This window comes from Pinus tabuliformis, chromosome X, assembly GCF_031772625.1.
Source record: "Pinus tabuliformis cultivar Carrire ecotype Pingquan chromosome X, CPIR1, whole genome shotgun sequence".
Classification (NCBI taxonomy): domain Eukaryota; kingdom Viridiplantae; phylum Streptophyta; class Pinopsida; order Pinales; family Pinaceae; genus Pinus; species Pinus tabuliformis.
The window spans coordinates 983,793,470-983,808,647 of NC_142308.1; positions in this window are offsets into that span (position 1 = coordinate 983,793,470).

Below are 15,178 nucleotides of genomic sequence, written 5' to 3' on the forward strand. Positions count from 1 at the left end.
GCTTAGGAATAGAGGGCAAGTAAACCTATGGAGATTCCATAGGGTTGGGAAGCTAGATAAGTTGTTCCCAGTTAGTTTGGTGGAAAAGTCAGTCTGATAGACTTGAAGTTCACGAGAAGGAACATAGCCTTACAAACTCCCAAGTTCTCTTATTTCTTCTTATGCTTATCTAACTTAAATTATGAATATTGAAAATGCAAAAAATAGTAAAAATGTAGATCTACATACTTGAGATATCTTGTCAATGAAAATGAATAAAATATTGAAATAGAAAACTAATTATATTCTTTATTTTATTTTATTTAGTCTAAAACATTGTCAAGGAGAACCAAATGTTGAGGCCATTTTTAGAAAGTCTCACACTAACTATTTCTTCTAAGATGGCTTGTAGAAATCTTTTGTATACTCTATAAAGAAATGTTCTCTTTCTTTTTCTATGCCAATCACTTTCATTTTGTGTAGTTTTTAAGTTAATTCTAAAAATTATGCTCCCACCACTCACAAATATCATCCATAGTCAACATATATGTATGTCTTCTTTTTCAAACTTGGGTTCATTAACTAGCAGTAATGGAACCAATGTTGTAATCTAGGGACTTGTCAGCAATTACCAATAGTGTACCAATGCAGCAATATGAATGACTATACACATTAACATATATATGCACACATAAATGAAAAAAGGAGAAGTTAACATAAGTAATTCCATACTAACAAATAAGCTTCTTATTAAAGTACCATAACACTTCAATGTATATGCCATATCTCTAATTCTTTGTTATATTAATGGGATATTTGTATGTATTATTTAGTTACAAGGTATATGTAATAATCTAACAACCTTTTTTTGTAGACCTGAATGCATGGTCGACCAAATTACATTATGAATTAGATAGTTAATTGGGTTTATTTTCTAGGTCTAGTCAACAGAGTTGGCTAGCCCATTCAACATCATAAATTGATACACTTATCTTTAGCATAAATCTTAATATCAATAGATTATAAATAATTTTACATAGTATTAAAGGAATTAATTCCTATCATTGATTCTCCATCATTATTCCTTAGGTTATACAACCTCTTTTGCAGGAAAATATTGTTTATTAATGACTTAGATTGATTCAAATCCACTAACTTGTCCCATAATTCCTTCATTGTAAATTCTCTTGATATCTAAGAGGAATAATGCGATTGTGATATTTTCCTTCCAATCCGACTTTGTCTATTCTTCAATTGAAATTCCTTTAGATGTTGTATCCAAATATGGAGTGATACACTAAAATTTTTCTACCAAATGACCTTCCATCCTAAGCTTCCACAAATCAAAACTTTTCCCATTACATTTTCTTATATATTTTTTCAAATTACTTATCATTATTTTCTAGCACAAGAATCATCACCATAGAGCTCCCACTAAAACTAGGTTTATCATAGTTGGGAGATAAATAAACCCTTAGCAACATGGGCATCTTCCCAAAGCCAATAACTGCTATAATATGATATGCCAATTTTAAACCCTTTTAATAAGAAATGCATACATTCTTTATAAATACAAAAATAAACAATGGAAACCATATATAATACTGAGATATTTATCCTAGAAACTCCTAAATAGGAAAACTAACAAAATGTTTAGATATTCACCTCCATTTTTTTATCATCAATCAAGTAAATAATTTAGAATATAATATATAGGATATCATGCCATCCAAAACCCTTAACCCATTAACCACTTTGGATGGATGAATGGAAAAGATGGTGGGGTTGAGAAGCTACAAATCCCCATGAGTTGCACAAGCGATGGAAGTACATTAGGGGAGGAAAGTGGTATCTTGAGAATTGAAGCATTGTGGTTAAATACTAGACTTGCCTAGTAGTCTAGGAAAAATGTTGGGTGGAAGGTTGATGAGAATGAAGGATAAGATGGTGATAGAAATAACCTAGATAACAATGTTCAAACTTAATCACACATTCAGCATATTTATATGGATAGAAAAAATATGATATTCAACTATAGTAGGATAAGATAATTCAGATTTAAAGAATAGTTAAATTTACATGTGATACATGAAAGGGGGTTATTTTTCCATCCTAGGTGGACATGGTTCATTACTCTATGACACCTTAACTTGTGGAAGAATGATATGAAGGCCACAATTATACCCAGACTAAAATAACATTCAAACTAAAATCATATAGAACATGGATTGAAAACATATCACCAATATTGCAATGAGGGATCATTTTATTTCATGAGTTTCTCCACCATACCTAAGTATGTGGTACAATGAATGAGCATGTTGCTAGTACTACTACATCAATGGCTGAAACTAACATTAATGCATTGGATGACATGAATTTTTTTGTATATAGGAATAACTACTACAAATATCATATTATTGTTGGCATTATGATGCATGTGTTGTACTTGATGGCAACCCTCTCATAGAAGATCATCTCACTTATATACATTCAGATGAATCTACAGAAGAGATATGATATGTGACATAATACATAGATGCGGGACAGCTCAAAGGAATCAAATGGCAAGTTCTTAGTAAGTTTTGCCACGAATCCAAAGGGGGAGATTGTTGGCATTATGGCTAAAGTGTTGTCCTTGATGGCAACCCATTCAGGTGATAGATCACTGTACTTCAAGTCAACAGCAGAGGTTGATGATCAGCTATCAAACATTGAAGAAAATAAGGGGTACGCAGGTACACCTTACAGAAAGTGCGTACCCGCAGGTACACTGTGCAGGGACCGCGTCCAGATACGCAGGCCAACCGTTCAGAAGGTGTGTACCCCCAGTGCACACATTTCAAGGCAAAGAAATTCACATGTGGGGTTTTCTTATGTTTTACTCTTGGTATTTAGCCGACGGTATTGGGTTATTATGGTGTCAGCTCGTGGTATTGTTCCATGATTTTAGGAGGAGCTTGCCTATATAAAGCAAAGGAGATCATTTGGCTTGAGGATGTCTTTGGTTGTATATCTTATGAGGGCTAGATCTGGTCTAGATCTAAAGAAGGCGAATCTACTGATGGACTGAGATCTCTTCGGCGCATGATCAAATCTGTAGATCTGACTGTCTGGGTTATTCTTGAAGTCTTGAAATCATTTATGCCCAAAGGTACGCAGGTACAGTGAAAGAAAAGTGCGCCGGTACGCAAGCTCAGAAGCGCTGCAGGTGCACCGGTACGCAGGCGCAGAAGCGCTGCAGGTGCGTCGGTACGCAGGCGCAGAAGCGCTGCAGTTGTGGAGGTACGCAGGAAGTCTATTTGGCACAGTGCGTGGGTACGCAGGTGCACAGTTCGGAACAGTGCGTACTGTACGCAGGCATTACATGGGTGAAGCTGCGTACTTGTCTTGAAATCAATTTAGCTGCTCATGTTTATCATTGCTGTGTTCTGGGTTTTGAAGTGATGTCTGGTTTCTGATATTATGTTCTGATAACAGCAGTGATTGAGTGAATGATTATGATTAGCTTCAGAATTGATGAATGAATGGATCAGGTTCTTAATTATCTGATGGACTAGATCTGATTGATGACTCTCATTGTATATGTATTGATCTAGTGATTGGGTGTTTCAGAAGGTTGTTTGATTATGAGCTTCAATGTTGTTGTTGGGTCCAGTATGAAAATTGGATGAAATGTGGCCTTTCAGATTATGGGTTGTGCTTGAGTGTATCCAGTATGAAAATTGATGAAATGTGGTACTTGGAGGAGAGAAGATTGTAGGTCGGCGCCTACGTACTAGTATCTAAGCTAGTACAAGAGCTAAAGGAAATCTTTGGAGTATTGTAGCAGGTAGTAGCCTGCGTACTAGTAAATGGATCGACTAGTACAAGAGCAAAGGGGGTTGTAGCTCCCGTACTGGTATAAGACTGCACCAGTACAAATATTGTAAAAGGATTTTCTTATTAAGAAGAAGATTGAGATGACTTGCAGCAGGTGGTTTTCTCCCGCATTGGGTTTCCACCTTATATCATTGTGTTCATGTGTGTGCCTTATGTGTGATGATCTACTTTATGTTACTGCATCTGTTAACTGATAATATGGTTGATAATGTTCTAATGAACTCATTGAAGATCGATTAACTTAATCATAAGAAGTTGTGGAAGTAGCATATATGAATCTGATTATGGAAATGAAAAAGTTTTATTAATGTGATAATACTGATTCACCCCCCCCCCTCTCAGTATTATTTCCAACAATTGGAATCAGAGCGGGTCCTTTGATAGAAGCTTGATCGCTTGAAGGAGATCCGTGGAACAATGGGAAAGAAGCTTAAGAAGAAAGCTCATAAGAAGAAGAAGACATCTCAGAAGAACTATGACAGTGGGAGAATCGATTGGGGATTAGGCATAAGAAGCTCTTCAGACTCAGAATCAAATTCAGAATCATTATCAGGTATGAATGTGTTATCCTCTGATGTTCCAGCTATATTTCCTTATGAAAGATATGAAAGTGAAAGCGAAACTACTGAATTAGCTCTCATGGGTGAACAAGAAAGAAATGAGATAGAAGCAGAATTTAGAAGACTGACAAACAAAATTAGAACTGAAGAAGAACTTATGAACATAAAGGATGATACTGCTAAGGCCCAACGAGAGTTATTCAAGGATAAATATCACAAGCTGCAGGATGAAGTAACATTACTAAGAAATGAAGTCAATGAAAAGAACATAACCATCATGAAACTCAGAGATAGATCCAGCTATTATGAAAGTCTTGAAGCCACAATCCGCTCACTAAAGGAAGACCTTGAAGAATCAAAGAAGCAGAATAAAGATCTAGTCCAAGATATTGAAAAACAGGGAAACGAAGTTATCAGCCTAAAATCTCAGCTAGAATGTGCTTTCAGAATTCGTCAAATGCAGCAGGATCTAAATGAAGAACAAGAAAAGGAGATTCTCAAACTAAGGAAACAAATGGAAGAAGGAAGGAAAGCTGAAGAAGATTTGAAAAGGCAATCTCTTGAAAAGGAAGAACAGCTTCAGGTTGAGGTAAATATCTTGAAAGGTAAACTAGAAGAAAAGGATAAGCTTTTACGATTTCAAGATAGTTCTAAAGTCTTGGATGATATTCTTAGTAGTCAAAGGTCTCCTACTATAAAGACTGGTCTTGGTTTCCATGAATCTGTTGAAGGTGAATCTAGTTCACAAGGTGAGGCAAGGAACTCTAAAGAGAAATCTAAAGTGATCAACAAAGAAATGAAAGTTCAATCTCATCATCAACCAAGAAAAGAGATTCCTCAAAGAAAATCCTTTATTCCTCCTATGAATAATGTTGAATGTTATGTATGTCATAATCTTGGACATGTTGCAGCTAGATGTAGAAGAAGAAGAGTTCAAGACCATTATGCAGACAAGTCATCTCAATCAAGGTATTTTTATGGATATTGCTTTGCTTGCAATATGTTTGGTCACAAAGCTGCTGATTGTTACAGGAGGAATATGAAACATGTAATATGTTATGCATGTAACAAGCCTGGACATATAGCTAAGGAATGCAGGAACAAAGTGTGGGCACCATATCAAAAGGAGAAAATGTCATCATCACGCTTGAAGATATGGAGGAAAAAGGAAGTACAATCAGAAAAGGATGGCACAACACAATGTACAGACATACCAGAATCAAAGGAAGCTGAAAGTACAAAACTTCAGGTTCCTGAATCTCATATGCAAACTTCATAAAGGCAAGTCGCATATATACGCGAGTTGGATACTGCACAATCGCGTATATGCTTGTTTGAAGGCAGTAGGCAAGTGAAGTTGGAAATGAATCTATCAGATCTGAGCAACTGTGCCACTCTGGTGGACTGCCTATTCAGCCCTAATCAGAAGGACGTAGGTGTTTAACAGAAGATCTGCATGGGGACGCAGTGCAGTAACAGGAGATCTGCGTGGGGACGCAGTGCAGTAACAGGAGATCTACGAGGGGATGCATTGCAGTAACAGGAGACCTCCGTGGATACGCAGAGCAGAAGAAGGAGAGCTGCGTGGGTACGCAGAGCGACTAAGGTTCGGGTGCATCCGTGCAATAAAAGTACGCGGCGCGATAGTGTTTTTGGGTGCGTCCCTGCAGTAACAGTACGCGGCGCGATAAAATAAAAGGTGCGTGCAGTACGCGGCGCAACTGATGGAACAGGTGCGTGGGTACGCTCTGTAATAGAAGACCGTCTGCGTATATACGCAGTGCAGCACAAGGATATCTGCGGGTGTACGCAGGGGAGTAGAAGATGAAGTCCGTACCTGTCTTAAGGCATTTATTGACTGATTCTTCTTATTGATATGCATGATCAGATTTGACATATGGCACTGGTTCAGGGGGAGCATATGTCCTGAATGCATTGTTATGTTCCTTGGTGACAATGCTTATGATTCATCTTGCTATGGTTATGAGTTGGTCACATGATCAGATTTATGGTTGATTCTCTAATGATGCTTGCATGGATTCTTTATTGTTCTTGGCACATATATGGATGAGGTTGGCTGATTTCGTGGATGATTATTCAAAGTTGCTTTGTTGGAGACATGATGATGATGAGTCACTCATATGTTGTTGTTGACATGTGCATGATTTCTTTCTTGGCACAAATGGATGAGGATTGTTGGCTGGATACAGGGATGATTATTCATACATATGTTGATTGATGCAGATGCTTTCATTTGATGGCTCTTGATTCATGTAGATCTGGATGGTTATGAGTTGATGCAGAAGTCCTTGATGTTGGCAGATACTATGGAGCAGATTATACAGTGCTGTTGATGATGTTTGTCATGATCTTTAGATGTTTGATGTAAAGGTCATAGCAAGACTCATGTTGTAATGGTCTATCTATTGTAGTCATCTCTTCAGGTCATGTAACGGCCTATGTCCCCTCACTATGCATGGGATGAAGATGTAATGTATTTGGTTTTCATATTTCTGATGTATTCCCACTTGGTTGGATGGATGACCCTTATTGTGATGGGTGATGGATGTATGTATTGAGTCTTTTTCATTTATGATATATAAAGTCATGCTCTTCTTGTAGAACATCTTTTTGCAGACCTTGCTTACAGTCAGGGGGAGCTTGAGCATGAACAACACTATATAGCAGAGCAGACATCTCAGCTTGTTCTCAGAAAGACCATTATCAGATTGGAGCACCATGACATATACAAAGGGGGAGCTCATTCAGAGACTTCAGCAGATCTGGTTTATAGTCAAGGGGAGCATGTTCTTAGGGGGAGCATACCCCTTTGCCCTTGATGTCAAAGGGGGAGAGTGATTTGGTGTTGTTGCCATCAAGTCCAAAGGGGGAGATTGTTGGCATTATGATGCATGTGTTGTACTTGATGGCAACCCTCTCATAGAAGATCATCTCACTTATATACATTCAGATGAATCTACAAAAGAGATATCAGATGTGACATAATACATAGATGCAGGACAGCTCAAAGGAATCAAATGGAAAGTTCTTAGTAAGTTTTGCCATCAAGTCCAAAGGGGGAGATTGTTGGCATTATGGCTAAAGTGTTGTCCTTGATGGCAACCCATTCAGGTGATAGATCACTGTACTTCAAGTCAGCAGCAGAGGTTGATGATCAGCTATCAAATATTGAAGAAAATAAGGGGTACGTAGGTACACCTTACAGAAAGTGTGTACCCGCAGGTACACCGTGCAGGGACCGCATCTAGATACGCAGGCCAGCCGTTCAGAAGGTGCGTACCCCCAGTGCACACATTTCAAGGCAAAGAAATTCACATGTGGGGTTTTCTTATGTTTTACTCTTGGTATTTAGCCGACGGTATTGGGTTATTATGGTGTCAGCTCGTGGTATTGTTCCATGATTTTAGGAGGAACTTGCCTATATAAAGCAAAGGAGATCATTTGGCTTGAGGATGTCTTTGGTTGTATATCTTATGAGGGCTAGATCTGGTCTATATCTAAAGAAGGCGAATCTACTGATGGACTGAGATCTCTTCGGCGCATGATTAGATCTGTAGACCTGACTGTCTGGGTTATTCTTGAAGTCCTGAAATCATTTATGCCCAAAGGTACGCAGGTACAGTGAAAGAAAAGTGCGCTGGTGCGCAGGCTCAGAAGCGCTGCAGGTGCGCCGGTACGCAGGCGCAGAAGCGCTGCAGGTGCGTCGGTACGCAGGCGCAGAAGCGCTGCAGTTGCGGAGGTACGCAGGAAGTCTATTTGGCACAGTGCGTGGGTACGCAGGTGCACAGTTCAGAATAGTGCGTACTGTACGCAGGCATTACATGGGTGAAGCTGCGTACTTGTCTTGAAATCAATTTAGCTGCTCATGTTTATCATTGCTGTGTTCTGGGTTTTGAAGTGATGTCTGGTTTCTGATATTATGTTCTGATAACAGCAGTGATTGAGTGAATGATTATGATTAGCTTCAGAATTGATGAATGAATGGATCAGGTTCTTAATGATCTGATGGACTAGATCTTATTGATGACTCTCATTGTATATGTATTGATCTAGTGATTGGGTGTTTCAGAACGTTGTTTGATTATGAGCTTCAATGTTGTTGTTGGGTCTAGTATGAAAATTGGATGAAATGTGGCCTTTCAGATTATGGGTTGTGCTTCAGTGTATCCAGTATGAAAATTGATGAAACGTGGTACTTGGAGGAGAGAAGATTGTAGGTCGGCGCCTACGTACTAGTATCTAAGCTAGTACAAGATCTAAAGGAAATCTTTGGAGTATTGTAGCAGGTAGTAGCCTGCGTACTAGTAAATGGATCGGCTAGTACAAGAGCAAAGGGGGTTGTAGCTCCCGTACTGGTATAAGACTGCACCAGTACAAATATTGTAAAAGGATTTTCTTATTAAGAAGAAGATTGAGATGACTTGCAGTAGGTGGTTTTCTCCCGCATTGGGTTTCCACCTTATATCATTGTGTTCATGTGTGTGCCTTATGTGTGATGATCTACTTTATGTTACTGCATCTGTTAACTGATAATATGGTTGATAATGTTCTAATGTACTCATTGAAGATCGATTAACTTAATCATAAGAAGTTGTGGAAGTAGCATATATGAATCTGATTATGGAAATGAAAAAGTTTTATTAATGTGATAATACTGATTCACCCCCCCCTCTCAGTATTATTTCCAACAATTATTAGATATAAAAGGATACACAACAAACTTTGAGTTTTTGTTTCTTTATTAATTAAGAAAATAGAGATGGTAAAGATACTAACCACATCTATTAGCATGCCCAATGACCTTCACTAGAGAATAACAATTTCCCCCATCACTCGTGAATCTATGAAGCTCACAGAGGTTCTATGTGGCCTTTCTTGTCAAAACTTTGTAGCTGGAGTTGAAGTCTCAAGCCTTCCTCTAGCCCCACCTATATGCCACTCGCAGGAAAGTGCATTGAAAGTTCTATGTTGCACCAAGATACGAGTCAAGGTGGCTATGGATGCATGATTTTAGATGATTTTATATTATAATGGATAATTTTCGGTAAGGTGTTAGGCCTTCACCTACAAGATTGAATACCTAGAAATGGGTCACATATAACATTTTCTATATCCTATGCAAACACACGACAAAACCATGGAATTCATCAATAATGGCAGAAGTGTCCTCAGACATGTAATTTTATTAATCAGGAAGAAAACAATTACACATTGATTTTGCAAGAGTTTACACCCGAACAACCAAACACTCTTGCAATGAGCTATTTATAAGCTAAAATGTCCTAACTACCTCTAATTATGGATCACGTATTAAATAACAAGTGTCCACTTACAATAAATGCTATTTAAACAACTTGCTAACAAATATCCTAAAATATAGCCTACGATATGACACATTTGTAGAGTCATATCTTGTTACAACAATATACTAATTCTAAATGTCTCCATTAAATAATTAAATATTCTAGAATAATAATTATTAATTTAATATCTTAAATTAATAATTATTTTATTCCAACTTTATAACCTATGATAATATTTTATTTTTGGATCATCTAACATTCCCCCCTATGATCCAAAGATACATTACAACAGATACCAAGTTCATCCCTGAACTTAGTAAATTTTATTCTGCCAAGCGGTTTCGTGAAAATGTTGGAGATTTGATCTTTGGAAGGACAATAAACTGGCTTGAGGACATCTTTAGCAATGAGAGATTTGATATAATGATACTTGGTGTCCACATGCTTTGTCTTTGAATGAAAAATTGGGTTCTTGTCAAGTTTGATGGTTGACTGGCTATCAATGAATAGTGATGTAGCTTCTGCCTGAGAAATGCCCAAGTCCTGCAAAATTCTACACAACCAAACAATTTCACATGTTGCTTCCCATGCTGAAATGTACTCTGCTTCTGCTAAAGAAGTGGCCATTGTAGCTTGTTTATTACAACTCCAAGACACCATTGTTGATCCCATGTTCAATAAATAACCTAATGCTGATGCGAGATCATCAGTACTTCCACCAATGTCGGCATCTGAATATCCACCAAGTACGAAGTTTTTAGCCTTTGTGTAAAGAAGACCAGAATCTTTTGTTCCTTGGATATATCGAAGAACTCTTTTGGCTGCATTCCATTGGCTGTCTCATGGTTCCTACATAAAATGTGAAAGAATATTGACTGCATAAGATAGATTAGGGCAAGTATTTGTCAAATAAATCAAGCTGCCAATCAACTGTCTGTAAGTAGTACTGTCCACCTTTTTCCCCCTTCAAATTTTGAAAATTCCAAGTTTTGCTCCATTGGGGTAAGAATGGGCTTAGAATACTGCATTCCAAATCATTGAAGAACCTCTACTACATACTTACTCTGAGAAATGAAAATATGATGTGGAAGATGGAAGACTTCAACTCCAAGATAGTAGTGAAGTAATCCCAAATCTGTCATCTTAAAACCTGCATGTAACTCCTTTTTCACCTGTACAATATGATCATCATTGTTTCCAGTAATGATCAAATCATCTACATAGACAAGAATCACCAGATATTTTCCCTATTGTCGCACATACAAAGTATCATTAGATTCACTTCGTTGAAAACCAAATTTCCTAAGGTATTCATCCATTTTTTCATACCAAGCTTGAGGAGCTTGTTTTAACCCATATAAAGCCTTGATCAATTTGCAGACTTTCTGTTCTTGACCTTTAATTTCAAAACCTGGTGGTTGTGTCATATACACTTCTTCCTGTAAATTGTCATTGAGAAAAGAACTTTTCACATCCATTTGATGAACTTTCCATCCTTTCTGAGCGGCCAATGCAAGTGTTAATTAGATGGTGTTCCATTTAGCTGTAGGAGCAAGTGTTTCCTCATAATCAATGCCTTCCTGCTACACAAAACCTTTAGCGACAAGTCTTGCTTTATACTTTTGAAGTTCACCCTTTTGGTTGTACTTAATTCTGTAAACCCATTTGCATCCTATGGGTTTAACATTTTGAGGACAATCAACAAGTTTCCAAGTGTTGTTATCAATTACTACTCAATATTCTTCAATCATAGCCTGTTGCCATTCTTTATGTTTTACTGCTTCTTTGTATGTGGAAGGTTCAGTAAAATCATGTGTTGTCAAGGCAAAATTTCCTTCACTTCTGTGTGACTTTCTTGTGCCTGTTTTATTCTGCTCATCAGGCTTTACATCTTTCAAAAGTTGAACTACCCATTTTGGCAGTTGATGCTCAGTTGTTTAGGATTCTAAAAATTCACCATCATTGTAAAGAGGATTAATATAAACTAATGTTCATCGATCAGTTGGAGATTCTGAAGGTGGAGAATCACTATCAGAAGAACTATTGCTACTTGAAGATGTGGATGAACTACTAGAAGATCCAGATGGTGTTGTTGAAGTAGATGGACTGGATGAATCACCTTCAGATGAAGGAAAATCAAGTTCATACCAATTTGGAGAATTTGGTTGACTTTGCGTATTTCCTTTTCTTCAACTGCCTTTAGTTTCTAACTTTTGAGGAAGTCTTTCGATTTCTTCAACACTCGTACTCTCTGTTTCATCAAAAATTACATCCCTGCTGACATTAATTTTCCATTGGTCAAAAGACGGTAGCCTTTCTTCTCATCAGAATAGGCAATCATTGTGCATTTTAAACTTCTTAAGTCAAGCTTAGTTCATTTTTCTTTCAGAACTAAGGCATAACATACTAAACAAAAAACTCTAAGATGTTTAACTCAAGGTTTGGAACCAAACCAAGCTTCATAAGGTTTGATTCCATCTAAAGAAGCAGTTGGAGATCTATTTCTTAAGTAGACAATTGTATGAATTGCTTCTGCCCAATATGTTGGACTTAACCTTTTAAAATTTAACATAGATCTCGCCATTCCTAACAAGGTGCAATTCATTCTTTCTACTACTCCATTTTGCTGTGGAGTGTAAACATTGCTAAGATGTCGTTTTATGCCATTATCACTGCAATAAATTTTGAACTCCTTTGAAGTGAATTCTCCCCCACTATCTGTACTGAGAGTACCTATCTTTTCTTTGACTTCATTTTCAACAAGTTGGCGAAAAATTTTAAACTTTTCAAATACTTTTGACTCTTTCTTTAAGAAATAAACCCAAGTCATTCTACTAAAATCATCAATAAATAGTAAGAAATATTTGCAACCACCGAATGAAGTTTGTAGTTGTCCACAAACATCACTGTGAACTAGTTGTAGCCACCTATTTGCATGCCATGAACTTGTTGGAAAGATTTCTTGACTTTGTTTTCCATAAATGCAAGCTTCACGTTTTGCATTTTCCTTTTTGAAAGTGGGAAGTCCTTTATCCATCCCTTGTTTCTGCAATTGAGAAAGACAATCAAAATTTAAATGTCCATATCTTACATGCCATAATCTTATAAGTGAAATTCCTGTAGTCACTGCTCCTGCAAAATTAAAATGCCTTAGAATAAATGTCCCTTTCATCCTTAACAGTTTTCCATCTTCATATCCTGTCATCACAGTTTTCAAGCTCTGTTTGACTGAATGAATCTTAACTAGGCCATCTTCCATAATTACCTGATGTCCTGCTTGTCGCATCGTGACTAAAGACAACATACTTTTCTTAAAGGTTGGTACATATCATACATTGGAAATCATTTTTTCTCCAATGCCAAGGAGAAAAACTTTAACTGATCCTTTACCATAAGGAGTATGTTTTGTATCATCAGCAAGAAAAATGGAATTAAGTTGGCAATCTTGAAAATTCCAAAAAAAATCATGTCAACAAGTCATGTGTTGAGTTGCCCCTGAATCCAAGATCTAGGCATCTTCATAATCACTTCTAAGATGAGATGAAAGTTGTAATGCCAGTGAGGAAGTAAAAACATATTCTGAGTTATCATCATCTTGATCATTTGCAAATTGTGCTGAGTGCTGATGAAACTTGGGAATTTTATTAAGAGAAGTTCGACAATCTTCAGCATAATGTCCAACTTTGTTACATCTTTGACACACAATTTGACTTAAGTCTCTTCCTCTTCCTGAAGATTGTCCTTTGCCTCTGCTTTGACTTCTATTTTGAGGTTTTCCTCTACCTTGATTATTATTTCCTTGTCCTTAAAAATAGCCTCTTTTTTGATTGTTTCCTCTACCTTGAAAATTACTCCTGCCTAAATTGTTGCCTCTATTAAAGTTGTTTCCTCTGCTTTGGCTTCGACCTTGACTTCATACATTATGTGCTGCTTGATCCTGATTGAAATTCGCTCTGCCTTTGTTTCTAGAATTGTCAGTTGATGATTTACTGGTGTTGGCCTCTGTGAAAAAGACATCTTCAACAACTTTCCTTTTCTTCCCAAAGGTTTATCATGTTGGGTCGACATTTCACAGAGCTCATCAAACTTTAGTTTCTCTAACTTTCCAGTTAATTGTAGAGTCTCCAAAAAATGTGTGTAGGAAGAAGGAAGTCCAGGAATTAAAATTGTGACCATAAAACTATCATCTACTGCTACAAACCCAACATTAATTATTTCCTGCCTAATATTCTTAAGTCTTGAGATATATTCAAGAACATCACCTCCTTTAGTCAATATTTGTTGCAAAAATTTTAATTGTAGATCAACATTCTTTGATTCCGGCTAAGTATCAAAGAAGTATTTAAAAGTTCTCAAAGCAGACCATGCATCTGTAGCATTTTCTATATGGACATACATTTCATCATTGATAGAAGATTTAATGAGAACTAATGCTTTGGAATTCTTAACTTCCCATTTTTCTAGTGCAGCTGCATCTGTGGGTTTATTTGGCTTAATATCACCATCACATATACCCTACCATAATTCATTATAAATGAGAGTGCGTTCGATGAGGCATTGCCATGTTTTATAAGATTTTGTACCTTCAAGTTTGTCAGAATCAGAAAACAAATTAATCAGCTTTGACATTGTAGTGTTGAAGCTTCACACCAAGAATAAAAAAAAATGTCAAGATGGGCAACACAACACACAACACACTACGCAAAAAAATGATCTATCGGGGTTTGGCCTTGACCCTCGTATATCCGTTGAAAGAGGAGAAAAATGACTGAGCTTTGCACTTGGCTCTAGTCAATTTCTCAAATATTTGCAAGGTAACTTTCAAAATTTGACTTTTACAATGATGCTCTTGCAAAACTTGGTCAAAAAAAAGTTACCCCACCCCCAAAAGTAAAATTACTTTGAGTTACAATGTGATGATCCCAATTTTTAAAAAAAAAAAAAAAAAAAAAAACACTTCTTGGAGAAATTACCCAACTCACCTTATTTCTCCAAAAATATTATTTTTCAAATAATAGAAAATTCCTTATCTCTCTAATTTACAAATTACAAACAAGGGAAAAATCCTTATCACTCCATTAAAATTGGTATTCTTTTAAACTCATTCATTTAAAAGAACTTTGTAAAAACACATTCATTCACTTTCCTCCAATCAATTTTCGGGGTGGCAACTTCCACGTGGATTGCTGACTGACTCACGTTGGTTTTCACACTCGCTTTGCTGGCTTCGACAAGTTTGGCTGGCTTCGGCTAATTGGCTCATTCATATACACTACCTTAAAACATCAGTTCACCTGAACAATCTTTGAATTAGTCGGCCATTAGAAATCAATGACTTTATGTTTTGCATTTGTAGGCTATATAGCATAAATTAGCAGCTGATGATTCAAGAAACCATTTGAAATATGAAACACTGAAGACTATGAACTTAAA